The sequence below is a fragment of the Balaenoptera ricei genome, chromosome 12 (genome assembly GCF_028023285.1).
Source record: "Balaenoptera ricei isolate mBalRic1 chromosome 12, mBalRic1.hap2, whole genome shotgun sequence".
Lineage (NCBI taxonomy): Eukaryota > Metazoa > Chordata > Mammalia > Artiodactyla > Balaenopteridae > Balaenoptera > Balaenoptera ricei.
Window position 1 is genome coordinate 72,102,113 of NC_082650.1, and position 17,389 is coordinate 72,119,501.

Genomic DNA, 17,389 nt, shown 5'->3' on the forward strand with positions numbered 1-17,389 from the left:
TTCCTGACTAGACCTAGACTGATACAAGTATCCAGAATGTACATCAAATAATCCAGAATATAAGATTAAATGAGCAAACATTGATTGTCCACGCCAGTATATTTACATTTAATATCTTGGTAAGGATCCCAGGTGATGCAACAAACTCACTGCTAGAATAGCTCTTAGAGGCTTCTAAAAAAACTATGGCCAATGCTGAGAGAAATGGAAATGCTTGGGTTGCCTTGCCTGATGGTAAAGGAGGAAATAAAGAGGCTAAGGGAAGTGGACATGCTGGGATGAATATATTAAAAGGCCAGAAGATTATGTTCTACAGTGAAGTCTAGAGAACAGAACGTATCATTCACTAAGGCCATTAAAATGTCAATGGTGGGAGGGGTGTGAGCAACAGTAAATATTCATGGTGGCCCTTCTCTGTAGGCTGGGCTCACTGTAGGGGAGGCAATCATAGAGCTGAGCTCAATAACATTCAGCCCCAAAGTACTAGAGGCTACATGGGGGTACTTACCCACCAGAAGCCAGTTACCATAATTACTACATGCAAGACCAGAGGGGTAGCCAAGAGGTCTTGATGCACGGGGAATTGCAGAGATGGTTAACATAACATGGCGGCGTCTGTAGGGGCAAAATAGACCACTGAGCGACAAGGATGCTGCTTTACTTCTACAATCAGAAAAAAAGTACCAATCCCTTGCTCAGTTTTCAGATCCAGAATCCCTTCACTTGAAAGGGTCCCCTGAAAGAAGAACACTACAACACTGCTATAAGGACATATTGTAATGATTTTCCCTGTTCTTCCCCAGTGGGATCTATGGGCATATACTTGGGTGACTGGATATACTGGGGAAAGGGGAATACCCAGACATATCGAGGCTACTGGATTCAGAGTCTGAATTGACAGTGAATCCCAGAGGCCCAAAGCATCATCATGGTCCCCCTGCTAGATTGGGGGCTTATAGACAACAGGTAATAAATGCAGTTATGGCTAAAGTCTGGCTTACAAGTTTTAGAGGCCTAGCCAGTGGTCATTTCCTTAATTCTCTACCTTATAATTGGAATTGACATGTTAAGCAATTAAAGTAACCCCCATATTGGGTCCTCAGCTTATGGAGTAAGACCTATCATAGTAGGGAAGACCAAATAGAAACCTTTGAAACTGCTCTTGTCTCAAAGACCAAGACAGTAAACCAAAAACAATATCACATACCAGGAGGGATGGTGGAGATTAGTGCCACTATTAAAACCTAAAAGATACAGGGATGATGTTCCCAGTTATATTTCTGTTGAATTTGGCAGTCTGGTCCTTGCAGAAACTAGATGTCTCCCACTAAGCCTTGGGCATCTTCACACAGAAACAGAGCACATGTTGTTATTTTGTTGTAATGATTATTGGGCACTCAAATTTCATCATTTGAACTCTAATTTATCACTCAAGTTATTGAAACTTATAGATCATATCAAATTAGAACTAGAGAGAGCAATATGGGTATGATTTTAGATAAAGAAGATTACCTTCTGGACATATTATAATCATCCTAACTGTGCTCCATCAGCAATACACTCCACAACATTCTCCAAAAAGGCACATTGCTGCTTGGTGCTTTACTGCTCCAAGCTCCTGTACACGGACTATTATTCACCCTATATTTTGCCAGGCATACTACAGCATCTATTTTAAGACTCAACACAAGAGCTACCTTTTCCGGGAAGTCTCCCTGAAACCCCATCCACACACCAGGCTAGTTTAGAGGTCCTTTCTTGCTGCTCCAGTAATATCTCCTGAAGTTTTATACTTGCCAATAATCTCTCACCTTGTTTTATCATTGCCCATTAATATATCTGTCTCCCCACTACGCTGCGAGCTCAAGGGCAGGGATTGTATCTCATTCATCTTTGAGCCTCTGTGATTTAGAATAGTGCTTGGCACACAGTTGGCAGCCCATAAATACTTGATGAATGAAAGAATAAATAATTTAATAAATTTAAATATTCTGTGTTGATGTTTGGATTGAGTACCAGTTCCTCAGAATGCAGCACTCTATGAGCGATTTCTTCCAGAACACATTAGACTGTTTCATGAATGTGTATGTAGGCACATTTCCAATTTATCCTTTTGAACTGGAACAATACCCTGCTCCAGACCACCCAGCAAGAACCAGTCTGTGCAGTCACTGCTCTGTAACCAGACTGAAACATCAGCTTTCAGTCTATTCTGGATGGAATCCTCGGCACAGTCCTCTCCACAGAAGGTCAGATGACCTATCAACAGCAGAACTATTGACTGGGGGTATGGCCGGAGCCTGGCACCTGGCTCACTTTCCACAGAGGGGCCGAGTCTGCCAAAGGTCCCTTTAGGTAACACGGTTCTTTACTCTCCGCTTAAAGCATCACTTTACCAGGTTCCACAGAATTATGTCTACTGTGTGCCAGAGAGAAGAAGGCTCTAACACGGCAGCGTGGTCAGTTGTAGCTCAACCTCAGAAACTACCTTAGGTCAGATCTTGTATTACTTCTCAAGCCACACAAGCCTGCTCTTGCCATCTGGAAGGAGCTGCTGCAATCAAAGCTACAGCCAGGATCCAAGTGTCCTGCTTATAGAACGCCATGCATTACAGCACAATTAACATAAGTGATTGAACCTTCAAACATCTCTACACAGCAATGAATATGGTGGTTACCCTTTTGTACCTGCTTCCACTGTCTGATTTAGTCTGCCCAGGTTTGAAGTGTAAAAATATGAGACATCAATAAATCCAGATGTATGTCTTAACCAGTGCAGAAAGGATCCAACTATACATTAGGACCAAACAACAGCACCATCATTGTTCCATCCTTCATCATTGTTCAGGGGTGGGAGGGAAAGAAGGAGGAAGGTGGCTGTTGAACTACACTAACTTGTATTCTCATCCAGGCTCTACCACTTCACAGCAGTGTGACTGTGGATAAGTCACTTCATCTTATTAATCCTGGTTCACTGCCCATAAAATGGGACAGTCTGTTTAACTGCAAAACTTGAGTTCTTTTCATCATATCATGCTGCTTCCCATTATAAGACATGATCTTTGCCCTTGGATAGCGAAAAACAGAAAAACAAATAATTAAAATACAATCTAAACACCTCCCAGTTGCTCATGGAAGGCTTGGCCCAGGTTTCCAGGGAAACATCACTGGTTTAAGATTTAGAAACAACATAAACCAATGTCTTCCCCAGTCTCTGATACAGAACAGACTATGGAATAACAATATCATGACCACTTAAGTTCAGCTGGATCAAAGCTACCCACTTAGTCACCCTTCTGGGAGCCCCTACAGATACCAAAATCCACAGATGCTTAAAACCCTTATATAAAGTGATCATAGTACAATGAATACAGTTGGCCCTCCAGACATCTCAGCATAGTTGATGACAAAATAAATCTTAACTCCACTAGTTACTTGACTGCAGCTTCTCATCTACACAGTTGACTTTATAATACATACCTCACAGGGTCAGAGTGAGAATAAAATATGATAGTGTATCCATTCAAAAACATTCCACAAATAATTATTAGGTAACCATTCTTAAGGAGTCTTAAGTGAATGCTCATAGCAGAGGCCTGACACAATATACTGCTCTATAAATAGCAGTCAATAGAAATAGAATTCTGATAGCTAGAAGGATGTTCAACTGTATAAAGTCACAAGGGAGACATTCTGAACCCCTTGTCTACAACAAAATGCTGCGCCTATGGTCCCTAATAGTCTTTATGACACAATTTTGTGGCCATGGGCACACTCATAAATATTATTTCAAAGTATTTTAGTTCTAGAGGACTCCAAGGATAATTTATACCAACCCACAATAAAAAGCTCCCACTGATATATATACTTTTAATGCCTCCTATGTATATCATTTCTTTAAACTTAAGAAAAAAGAAGAGCATTTAGTTCCAAAACATATTCCCCCAAGTTGGATGATACTACTTATTACCTATGCATGGTTTTAGGTATATCAACCTAAACTGCATTTTATAGAATTTCTTCTGGCTGAGCGTCTGTTTTTCTCATCCCACGTTGAGTAAGTTATCAGGTCTAATTTTGAAATATGAGAGCTATTATCCAAAATGCACCAATATTTCCAGGTGCGCTTTATGGAAGTGTAGAACTACTTCTCAGAAGCATAAAAGTTGTTGAAAAATGCTTTAAAGTGCCAACAAGTTAGACGTCTTATGAGTTGAGCAGGGTCAGGCTCAGAGGAGTTGAACCCCGAGGTCCATTTGCCCCAGCCCCACAGTCATGATGGGCCTGATGTCCAGACCTCTGACAGCTTACAGTCAAAAGGGAATATAATACATTCTATTTTGAGGGTTAAAAGCTCTACTTTACTTCATGTAAGCATTTAAAATATACCACACGATTTTAACTCCATTTGGCACTTTATTGGTTTATACCCTGCAAGTCTCAAAACTAGCCCAGGCTCTCTCAAATTCAGAGAAGATCTGGAGGAGAAGAAACAGCTTCAGGCAGCCTTTATATTCTAATACATTTGATCTGCAGAGCTTCAAGCGGGAACATCAGTGATCTTCTCTAGTGATCAGACTTTTGGAAAACTCACATAACTGTAAGTCATGAGACTGATTTATGGCAAAATCCCAATTCAGTGATTTACTATTAGAAGTACAGTATACAGCTTACGCACAGGTAATCAGTGCATTTATACGAAGGACAGGAAAGATGTTAGGAAAGCCTACTTAGGGAACCCGTCATGAGGAGAAAGCAGTTTGCTGATTTTGTATCTTTTATTTCTTTAACCAGCATTTACTGAATACCTAAAATGTTCTGGGTTATATGCCAGGTGCTGTTCAGAAAAAATAAAATAAAATAAGACAATTGCTTTGATTCATGGAGCATTTATACTATGTCAAATATTTTGCAAAAATGATCTCATTATCTCATTTAATTATTACAAAAATGTGAAATGTTGCAAGGCCCGCTTTAGCAAATGAGAAAGTTGAGGCTCAGAGAAATAAACCTGCACAATTACACAGCAGTAAGTAGCAGGACTAGGAATCAAATCCAGATCTATTTTTCTGCCAACTCTAGCTCTTTCCATCACATCATGCTGCTTTTAATTTAATGCAGGGGTCAGCAAACCAAGGCCTGTGTTCAAATCCAGCCTATAGCTTGCTTCTGTAAATAAAGTTTTATTGGAATACAGCCATGCTCCTTCATTTATGTTTTACTGTGACTGCCTTCTCTCTACAGGAGCAGAGCTGAGCAGTTGCAGCAGAGACCATATGGACTACAAAGCCAAAAAGTATTTAATATCTGGCTCTTTCACAGAATAAGTTTGTTGAACCCTGATTTAAGACATGATCTTTGCTCACAGAAATATCAATCTAAAGTGGAAGAGAGACAGGAAAACAAATAATTAAAATACAACTTAAAAGCCTTCCTAGTACACATATGGCTATCTTAGCCTGGTTCCCAGGAAGACAAAACCTGAGGCAGGTTATGTGCTAATGCTCTATTAGCAAGTGCAATCCCAGGCACGAAGTGGGAAGTAAGGCAGGGAAAAAGAGGAAGCAAATACTAAGTAGTGCATTACCCAGATTGGCCAGTCTCTGAAGAACACATAGGTGGTTGTCAGCCATGTGGGATATTTCCAAAGAGGCTGTTGGGAACAACTGCATCTCAGAACAGTCCTCACCCCTCAGGGGAAGCTGAGACCACCAATGGTATTGGAAGATGAAGTGAACTGCAGAACCGGTGGAAGCCATCACTGTGGCTGCTCAGGCTGGAAAGCGACACCAGAGACCCAGGGGATAAAAATGTCGAGCAAATAGGGATTGGTGCACAAACTGGTCTAGTACAATTCACCCCGTGCACCTCTCAGATCTGTTCTCACCCTTTACTATAACCAAATCTTATACAAGAACAAGATGTCCTCACTTCCTCCCTGAGAGAAAAGGTGTCTCATCCTTGAAATTAATGGCCAGTTGTAATCTCCTAAATAGACTTCAACAGGATTATCAATCTAAGCTATAATCACTGATGCTGCAGCAATTGCTCTTGGAGCCATAGTTAATAGGGATAATCTCCCTCGTCTACCTCATTCCAGACTTCCCTTTCCCTTGGCCAGCATTGTACTAACTTAGTGGAATTAAGCTGATGATCATTCCCAAGGGGTCTAAACCCTAAATTGTCTTGCCATGGTTGATGCAATTACCCATTCACACTTAACCCTGGCCACAGAAGCACCAATATACAATCCAGTGATTTTCTTGGGCATCAGACATAGTTTTTCTAGACCCTCAATTTTGTAGTCCCCATACAATTCCTCATGGTTATTAAGGCTAGTTATCTCAGCCTTTGTTGGGTCACTGTGTTGGTTGATGCTTAATTCAAAATGGCCAAGTGGTAATCACAGCTTCCAGTTCAGTGGATCTTGCTTTGTCCCTGAAGGAAGTACCCCACCATCTATGACCAAGGAATATAACTCGACAGAGCCTAACGTTACAGGAAGGGGAATCAGAAATTCCATAAACGGACAACTGGGAATGATGGCAAATAGGATCAATCTTACTCCCACCTTATATTAGTTTGGATCATTGAAGAAATATTCCCCTCCAAAATGGGATTATTTGTATAAGTTATTCATTAGGGGAAATGCCTGTGATGGATAGAGGGAAAAGGAACAGGAATAGGCAGTGAGAGAGTACAATGCAGGTCTGATATCTATGAAAGGAGATAGGGAAGGCATAATGCTATCCCTGTTATATGATATGCTTTTGATTCTTCCTGCTGCTAGAGATCAAAGGAAAGCATTCCCCCAAACTAATAGCTGCATACTAGGTGTCAGAGTCTTACTGATGCCATGGCAGCTGAGAGTGAAGCTACTAATGCCCCCTACCATTACCACACATGTACATTAAATATACTGTAGTCCACATTCATCAGTTGTGATCCATCTGGGTTTTCTGGAGGTCTAGTAGGTAAATTAATGGAGACCTGATGAAGACCACTTAGCATCTTTTAAGTGTGTGATAGCGCTGCTAATATTTTCCATACCTCTTAGAATGTTATACTCCTTCTGGCATGCTTATCCTGGCCAGGGAGAGTAGGGGATTAATTTCAGGGGCTTTCAATGGGTCCTTCTATGTAAGAATTCTATCAGCTGCTAAGTATATATTTGGAGTATAACCATAGGGTGGATCTATGAAGCCACTGGACTCATGATGAAAAAACTTGGGCTAAAAGTCCATATATTATCTGACCTCTATAAATCCCCACTCTACCCAGACAACCAACATGGTATTTCAGGTCTCCTAGTATTAGTATCATCTCAGCCCTCATATTTTACAGTACTTTAGAAGCCTGGGTATTCCACAGAGGACAATTACCTTGACCACAGGGCCATTAAGGGAAGGACCTGTCCCACTGGTCTATATGTCTGTTTTTGCCACTACCATACTGTACTTGAGATGGCATTTCAGGTTCTTTTTCAAAAGGACTGATCTCTTTTTTAATATACTCTGGCTCTGTAAACTATCCTATATCTGGAAACAGGGTAAAGTACCATGATTTTTCCACTGCTGAAACTGACGTTCACCTTCTGCTTGCTGGGTACCAGGTGTTTTTATATACAAATCAACACCCAGGTCAACTTCCCCTCTGTATTAGCCCTAAGAAATCTGTACTCTATTAGCCATCACCATAGATCTCTGAATCAAGGCTCACTTGTTGCCACTCTTGTCTTTCTACCCATTATCGTAATTATGTCCCCTTACTTTTGGTGGCCAATGCTGTCACCAGCACCTGTTATTATAAAATCCCATCATTCCCAATAATATTGGGGATCCAAGTTCCATAGCCAAGCTTCTCAAAGATATTTGGAGTCCCCTTCAGCAGTGCATTTCTTACAGTTTTAGAGAATGGGGTTTTCTCTGTTGCCTCTCTCGGAACATAGGTATTCCACACAGTAAATCCATCTATTCTAAGATTTCCACTACACTGAGCCCTCTGACTACTTCTTCAATCCTCTGCCAAGAAAGTTCCATTTACTGTAGGCCATTGCTATGTCCAAGTTTCAAGGAGTTATCTCAGCAAATTATTAAGACCAGAAACAGACATACTTCCAGAATACTGAGTCCTGAGTCACATGTGAGATGCCCATGACAATGAATTCTCTCTTACTCATATATTGCACCTACCCCTAGTTAGCCCCCTCAATATCCTAATGTATTCCTATGTTCCTACTGATATGTGTGTATATCCTGGAACTACAATTCTTTTGCGATGTAAGTGCTTCTTCTTGAAGCAGGCTTGTACTTCCCTGCTCAGCCTGTGCTAAAACTTGACCCAGGTTATTATCTGGAGGCAATAAAATATGGTGAGGGGCAGACCTTGATGACAACAAGCATCATCTTCTGAGGCACCTACTTAAAGTAAGATATATAATTGAGTACTTTCCAGGTAAGGGGAGGTGTCTGCAAGAAGTAAGGACTTGCTTCTAATGGCCAGAGAATTCAAGAGAAATTGGGGGTTAATGATTCTCAGGCTCATGCACACAAATGTTCTTATTCTAATTTTCAGGATCCTAACTTTTTCCCTATCAGAGCCATGAGTTAGATATAGAAGAACTATTGAGGCTGTACATTTAGTTTTCTTTGCTGACTTACCACCCTTATACTCAGATCAAATGTTTGAATTTCAGCCTAGTTAGTCTCGCAGCTGCAGGAGATGAAAGTTTTTCTGAAGCTGCCGTGAGGTCCTTTGGCTCTTACAGCAGGACACAGGTTAACAATTGTCTAGAGCCTATAATTTTTTTTGCAAGGCTTCTGATGACGTCAAAAGCAGCCACCCAACAACATAATCCTTATGATTATCATTGTTCCCATAATGTTCAAGTAGAGAAGACACAATGTTCTTATACCATGTCATTCACCTGTACTTCAGCTCAATTAACAAGAGGCGAAAGCTTTAATAATTGTAATGCCACAGGAGTTGTTACTACAACCCTTTTCACACCAGTTACTTTATCCTATATATTCTACAGCGATGCGACTCAAAATGTGGTCCATGGACCAGCAGCACTGGCATCACTTGGAGATGGTTAGAAATGCAGAATCTGAGGCCCAGCCGAAGAATACTGAATCAGAATCTGCATTTTGTTGAATTCCCCAGGTAATTCTTATGAACATCAAAATGGTCCAATTTCATTTTTTTCTTTTTTTTTTTTTTTTGCAAGTGAATATCCAGTTTTCTCAACACCATTTGCTAAAGAGACTAATTTCTCCATTGGATATTCTTGGCTCTCTTGTCAAATATTAGTTGACTGTTTATGTGAGGGTTTATTTCTGGGCTCTTAATTTTGTTCCATTTGTCTGTATGCCTGTTTTTGCCACTACTATACTGTTTTGAATACTATAGCTCTGTAATATAGTTTGAAATCAGGAAATGTGATGCCTCCAGCTATGTTCTTCTTTCTCAAGATTGCTTTGGCTCTTTGGGGTCTTTTCTGGTTCCATACAAATTTTAGGATAGTTTTTTTCTATTTCTGTGAAAAATGCCATTGGAATTTTGATGGAGATTGCATTGAATCTATAGATGGCTTTGGGTATTGTGGACATTTTAGCAATATTAATTCTTCCAATCCATAAACATGGGATATCTTTCCATTTATTTGTGTCTTCTTCAGTTTCTTTCATCACAGTCTTATAGTTTCAGCCTACGGATCTTTCACCTCCTTTGTTAAATTTATTCTTAAGTATTTTCTTGTTTTTGATGCTATGCAAGTGGGATAGTTTTCATTATTTCTTTTTCAGACAGTTTGTTGTTACCATACAGAAATGCCATTGATTTTTGTATGGCTTCTTTCACTTGGCATAATGTTTTTAAGGTTCATTCATGTTGTAGCATATATCAATACTTCATTCCTTTTTATGACCAAATAACATTCCATTATATGGATATGTAACATTTTATTTATCTATTCATCAGTTGATGAATAATTGGGTTGTTTCCACCTTTTGGCTATTATCAATAATGCTGCTATAAACATTCATATGCAAGTTTCTGGATGGGCATATGTTTTCATTTCTCTTGGGTATATATCTAGAAGTGGAATTGCTGGGTCATGTGGTAACTCTATGTTTACTCATTTAAGGAACTGCCAGACTGTTTTCCAAAATGGTTGCACACTATTTTACATTCCCACCAGCAGTGTATGAGTGTTCCAGTTTCTCCACATCCTCGCCATCACTTGTTATTATCTGACTTCTTTATTCTAGCCATCCTAGTAGGTGTGAAATGGTACCTCGTGTTTTTGATTTGCATTTCCCTCATGGCCAATGATATCCAGCACCGTTTCTTGTGCTTTTTGGCCATTTATATAACTTCTTTGGAGAAATGTCTATTCATATTCTTTGCTCAGTTTTTAATTGGGTTATTTGTCTTTTTGTTACTGAGTAGTAAGAGTTCTTTACCTATTCTAGATGCAAGCCCATTATCAGATATGTAATTTTCTAAATGTGTATAGCATTTTATTTGCATGTTTTGGTAACTCTCTACATGATCACAGTCTTCTTTTAGACACATTTCCTGCATTCAAGTTAACGTCAAGCATGCTTTATAATTAAATCCTTCAAATTAAATGCATTGGATACACATTCAGTATCATGCTTTCCCTCATCAACATTGCTATTAGATTCACAATACTATATGCACCAACACATGGAGGTGTTGTATAGTAGTGGCTTCGCAGGGGAGAGGGAGAGCTCTAGAGGTAGAGAGCCTGGGTTCTACCACTGCCTCCACCACTTACTAGCTGTGGTACTTGGGATATTACTTCCTAAGGTTTAATTTCCTCATCTGTAAAATGAGGCTAATGATAATATATACTACATAATAATGTGATATTGATTAAACTAGGCTAATGTGGTAACAACTTGACCATAATTTCAGACAAAAATAGTGGTAGCTATTATGTATATTATTGTTGTTATTATTGTGTTTACTCTCTTCCAAGTAATCTAAAGATTTTATGTATATTATTTAATTTAATGTTCAGAACAATTATATGAAGTTGATATTATCATAAATATTTTCCTTTTCTTAATATGCAGACACAATCTTAAAATATTATTATTATATAGCCATAAAACACCACACTCAGTAACTACTGCCTACCTAAGTATAATTACTGGATTAGAATATTTGTAAGACATATTTAAATTTTATTTCTCAAAATCCTGGTTTGTTTACCTAGTCTTGTAGATTCATTATTTAAATATAGTGTGACTTAAAGGAATACTTCATTTGTTTAATAAAGAATACTGACAGAGTTTGTTTTGGCTTCCTATTAAATTCTTTAGCAAACATTCACATTTTTATTTGAATAGATTTTTGTAGTCTTTCCTCAAACATGTTTTAATGATTTATATTCACTCATCACATTAATGAAAGAAATGTTGACTGGTTAATCTAAATGTTTATTTTTAAAAGTGACCAGAGGAAAATATTTCAGGAGATGGAAATTTTGGAACAGCACATATTTAAAGAGAAAGAAGGAAAAAGCTTTGTGGTATGTAGTATTAAATTCCACTGTCCCTGAAAACAGTCATCAAGCCTTTTATATTTGCTCAATTTATAATTTATAGATGGCACTGGAGTGCCAATTATAAAAAATATTTTGGAGGACTGCTGGAAGTTTGTAGAGGCAGTTTTTATTGTTAACAGATGCATTTATGTATAGGCTTTTTGGCCTTGGATAAACAGTGTATATGCTCAGATTCAACATTATTTATTTGAGCACTAAACACAGGTGAATGCTATCACAATACTGATATTTCATTTATTCCTAAGAATAATGCATAGAGGTAGGTTTTATTATTACTCCTATTTATACAGAATAGGAAACAGAAGTTCAAAGAGGTTGCATGTCTTGACAAAAGTTCTTCAGCTTCAAATATTTAAGAAAAATCTGTTCTATTGTTTTTCCACCAGGAGGTGAGGAAGTCTTAATTAGTGAGGAGAGTGGGTTTTTTTTTTTTTTTTTTTTCCATCTTTCCAGGAATTCTTCCTTTAGGAATGTCTCTTTCATCCCCAAATAATCTGATCGTTTCCTCTCTGAAGTACTATAGCAGTAGTTCTTCAAGCATGATCCTGGATCAGCAACAGTGTAGAATTACCTGGCAACTTGTTAAAAATGCAAATATCCCAGACCTACCAAACAAGCCCTCCTGATGATTCTGATGCACACTGAAGTTTGAGAATCATCACTCTACAGAAATTGCTCTCTAAATAGTCTCTGTCATTCTTAATTCCAAATCAGTGAGTTTAGTCCTCATGAAACTTTACTCTGTGGCGGCATTTAATAGAATTCACCACTGTCTCAATCTCAAAACTGTACTGTTTTCTAGAACATGTTGTTATCTGATCACCCATTCTTATACATCCTCACTACCTCTCCTCTTTATTCCTATATGAGATTTCCTAAGGTTCCTAAATTCTCTTTTCACCCCTCTTTAAGCTTTTGATTGTTCATTTCTTCAATTCCCACAGACCCAAACATCACACATATACTGCTGACTTCCAAATACCTATCTATTCCCTAGACCTTTCCATCAGTTGAATTATTTAGTCATTATCTCAATATATATTTGATACTGTGCAGTGGTCATAGTCAAACACCGTTTGTTGGGGATACCACAGGAAAAGAGATAAACACAGCCCTTCCCCTAGGGAGCACATAATTAAAATTTGTAAATGCCTGTAGAACATTAAACCTTGATGTTCTTTAGATCTTATCTCAACACAATCTGATTGATTAAAATCCCCTTCCTCCCTAAAGGTAATCTTCCTTTTGAGTCTCATCGCAGTTAAAAGTGTCCTCAGGCTCACTGAAACTGTAACTGACTCCCTTTCTTTCATCCCACATACATAGATACAACCAACCTTTGTCCAGCAAGTCTTCTTGCTTCTTTAAAAACGTGTCTCACAAGCATCCGCCTTCCTCGTAGCCAACGTCTTGGGTCCTGTTCTGATCTATAATGCAATAGATCGTAGTATATATTATACTGCAGTAGGTTCCTACCTTTTTTTTCTATTCTTTTTCCCATTCAATTTTTCTTTCACAGAGTTGTCTGACATTATTTCCCTAAGATTAGATATTTCGTCATATCCTTGCCCTGCTTAAAAACACACAAATAACAAACAACACACTTCAGTGTCTCTCAATTGCCCACAAAGACCAAACTCTTAAATAAACCATTCAAAATCCATCTAAATGGGCCTTCAACTTCCCTGTACAGCTACATGCCTCCACCTCCTTGGGCTACTTCACCAATATGGCACCCACTGTCACTCTGCTATGGCTCTCCTGAGCTATGTCCCTACGTGGAGTGACTTTATCAACAACTTCTTCCTCGGGTAACATCCCACATCAGGACCCAGCTCCAATGTTACCTTTTCTGTGAACATTTCCCACCCCTCCTAACAACCTTGCTCCCAAACCAGACAAAAGTAATAGCTTCCTCTTTAACGCTCCTAGAATATTTTGTGATGGCACTAATAATGCCCCCCTGGATTTTAAACAACTTGAGACTGAGGATTATATTAGTTCATACACGGACGCCTGGCATGCAGTTCAGTGCTTGGCACGTAAGTTGGTGTTTAATAAACAGAGGTGGAATTGATCTAACCCAATTTTTATACTTTTGGTTTCCATGTTGCAGCCATCTGGAAGCAGAAAAAATTTAAAGGAATATAGTCCTAACTTTTAGATGCAGGCACACTGAAAGTAAGAAGTGGTAGAGCTGACAAGGAAAACAATCTTATAAGCACAGTCCTCATAAACAAGTAGTTGTGGTCTCCTGGATGATGGCACATATAATCATAGCCCTGTGTCGTGATGCTTGTTAATCATAAAGAGATTAAATCACATTTTGAACTCTCTGTTTTAAGGATTAGGGAAATAAAGTGTGTTCTGTTAAATTAATACAAACATCAGGATTTTAAAATTGTATCGTTAAGGACTGGGTTCAGCAAATAAATAAAACACCATTGAAAACTATGGAACCTAATTTCCTTCTCTCACATCCGTCTGACACTGCAGCTGGGGCTAATGTGCCACACTGAGTCCATGGAGAGAGGGGCTGAGGCTCCACCTGTCCTGTTGCTGTGCTTTACAGGGCCTGCACTCCCAAGGCAGCCAAGCATATCAGTGTTGGAGCCCCAGCAATTATGTCCACATTCCAGGGCTTTCCCTTTCAGGCTTCCCAGAAGTTGCCATGCCACCTCTGCTTATATGCTACTGTCCAGAATTTAGCAAATGACCACACCTTGCTACAAGGAAGCTGAGAAATGTAGTTTTTATTCCAAGGGTCATGAGTCCAACCAAAGATTATGGGTTCTAATACTAAGGAAGAAGAAGAAATGGAGGTTGCAAAACAACCAGTCTCCTTTTGACCAGTATTTTAAGCTTCTATTTTCTGAAGCATTCACCTATATTAAGTTTCACATTCTCATTCTCCAATAGTGACCCATAAAGGAAGCATCACTGTATTTGAAAGATTAGTGCCCCTCCCACATCTGCATTTACAAAGTGTCAAAATAGAAAACAACTTTGAGACCATGCACTCCATTGAAAGTCCATAAACTGTTATCAGTTCACAAAGATCAAAAACAAAATAAACACTTAAAAACTTACAGTAATTTGATATTTCTGTGACATGCAAGCCCACAATCAGTAGTATACTCATCTCGTTGAACAGAATGTAAACCAGTTTGGGTGTCATCTAATTCACCTGGTAAGTCACATGTGGCACAAGCTGAGTGTATGTCACGTACACCAGGACCATATGTCAATCCAAAATGGGTTGACATTCAAAAAAATAATCCTGCACAAAGAGTATGAAACACTGGTTTACATCAATTTAAGGGAAACACTGGGGCCAGAACTTGGGGTTCCTGACCTCTGGCTCAGCACTGGCTGCTTTGGTCCTTTGTTGCTCTCAGATGCTGACACTAATGTCACCAGCCCACATCTCTGACCACCTGAGGGGCTCCAGAGCCATTCCCTAACCACAGCTCTAAACCCACTGTAGGTGCTTCTGAAATCTGATTGGCTTCTCTGTGTCTGAACTCCAGTGTTCATGGGATGGGCCCCGTACACCTGGGTTCCAAGGGCCGTTTCACCCCAGCATTTGCCTCCCCTCCTACCTTACCCTCAATACTATTCTGGATCCTGCTCCAAACTGAATAAACTATAGAAAACTATTAGTCTATCTCTCATTGAGCTCTGAAAAATCTCCATTACCTAAATGCCACTACTGCAGTGCTCCCCCTTCCTCAACACACACACACACAGATGGGGAAAGCAATTTAGATCCAACCCACTCTCATCTGAATCAGTGATCAATGGTCACCCCTTACTGGTCTGACAAAGTTTCTGAATGACCAATTCACTGAGTTATTGTTGAATTTTTTCAAAAGATTAGTTTTGGTGATTGTTCGCACTAGTAGTTTTCACAAATGACTGGATAGGGCAGCTCAGTTATCAATTTCCCATGTGATGCACATTTCAGATGCTGAAGCAATTCTCCAGCACTCAGCATTTAAAATGTGGATGGATGAGCTTTCCTTTAGACACACTTTACAGCCTTTTCTATTTCTGCAGGTGTATGCCCTGGCCCTGCCTTCTGCTGGTGAAAAGGCTCTTTACAAACCATCTCCACCCTGGTAAAAGATATATACCTGATGGTTTCCTGCAATTGGTAATTTGGCAAATTGATTGTCAAAGAATTGATCTGGAGCCATCACCAAGTGCCACATACTACCGTACTTATGTTTCCATTCACGTAGCAAATGATTTTAGCAGCTGGAAGTGAACTTTGGGGGAAAAAACGGTCTCTACCAACATCACTGTTTTTACATGTACTTATGGTGCCAAACAACACACCAAAAAAACAATCGCCTCCACATCACCTCCACCCAGAGCCACAACAGTTTGTGTGTGGACGTGGGGCTGGGAAGCTACCTGCACAGCACTTTACCGTTCTAAAAGCACTTTCAAATATACTGTCTCATCTGATCCACAATCAGTTAATGTGTTTGCCAGGGTCCACATTACTCTATTTCTTGGTTGAGGAAACAGAGCCTCCTAAAAGTTAAAGAACTTCCCTCAAAGTCATACAGGCAGTAAGTTAAAGGATCTGCACCAGAAACAACCTCTCAAGTCCTATTCCTTCACTTGACCCTGACTCCTATTTGGGCGTTTTTTTAAATCTTTCTGCATAAAAGAATACCAGCCAAATATTTTCACCTTCATCTCCTTTAGGTATTATCATTGGTTTGCCTCTGACCATGCTTTCCCTGCCCTACTAATACAGTTAATTTATTTTTGATTTTTCACACAGTTCATTCAGCTATAAACTACTGAAGGTAAAGGCCAGGTCTTCTCCACGGTCAGTATAGTTCATGACATATGTCTCCTGGCACTCAAGGGATCCCCATTTAGCTTCTCTCTTTGGCCAGAGCCTTCCTTAGGTGCTTTGAATCTGGCCAGTGAGCATTAACCAATCAAGTGGCTTCTAAAGTTCTGGCAGGACTTCTAAGACCTCCTCACACATAAGTTCAGGAATGAAAATAATAAGTCAGGCTATTTTAAACAATAAATGCAACTATTCTAAGAACAGACAGCACAAAGGTTTTTCTAGTCTCTTCGAAGACTAGAACTACAGATCAATGTGCGATGTCCATCATCTCTCTTTAAAAAGAGGAGATTTAGAGTTTTCTTCTCTTAACTATACTTCTCATCTGGAAAATCTGAGCGTACTGGTGTTGAACCAACTATCCTAAATGGTATTACAATATACTGTTCAGTGAGAAAGTAAAATGCAAGAGTGTGTTGGGAAAAGAACTTAACAAGAAGGCTGCAACCACTTTAGAAGTGTAAAACTCTGTCCACAGGGGAGTTGGGACACTAAAACTTCCATCAAAGCACATGAAAATGACATCAGTGGTCTGTTATCCCCTCATAAACGAACCAGACCCAGGCAAGGACGTTCTAGCAACGTCAACCCTTGTCAAACCCATAACAAAGTTTGACATCTGTTAAATCATTAAAGGTACAAATAAAATGTTAACCAAGACAGAGAAGGAAGGGAGAGTGCTGATAGCATCTATTAGGACTAAAAGTAAAAGGCCAGAAAAGACATGATTAATTCCTGGATTTTGGAATATCACTATAGCTTGTTGGCTAAACCTTCCCAAGTTCCAAGTCACTGGAAACTACTCTGGCAATAAAAACACTATGGAGATCTGTAATAGATGGATTTAGGGCTTTTAACACTGATACAGCTGTTTCCACAATAAGTGGAGATCCTTTGGCTCGTCACATCCTCATTTT

The 17,389-nt window shown here is 39.3% G+C and overlaps 1 long non-coding RNA gene across 2 annotated transcripts in view; it reads right to left on the reverse strand.

Moving 5' to 3' along the window:
- The window catches only part of LOC132376400 (uncharacterized), a 143,401-nt gene that overhangs the window by 120,420 nt on the left and 5,592 nt on the right, over positions 1 to 17,389 (reverse strand). For both annotated transcript variants that reach the window (XR_009506288.1, XR_009506287.1), the window contains exon 2: positions 12,937 to 13,026. This is a non-coding gene — a long non-coding RNA (uncharacterized LOC132376400). The remainder of the gene's footprint in view (positions 1 to 12,936; positions 13,027 to 17,389) is intronic.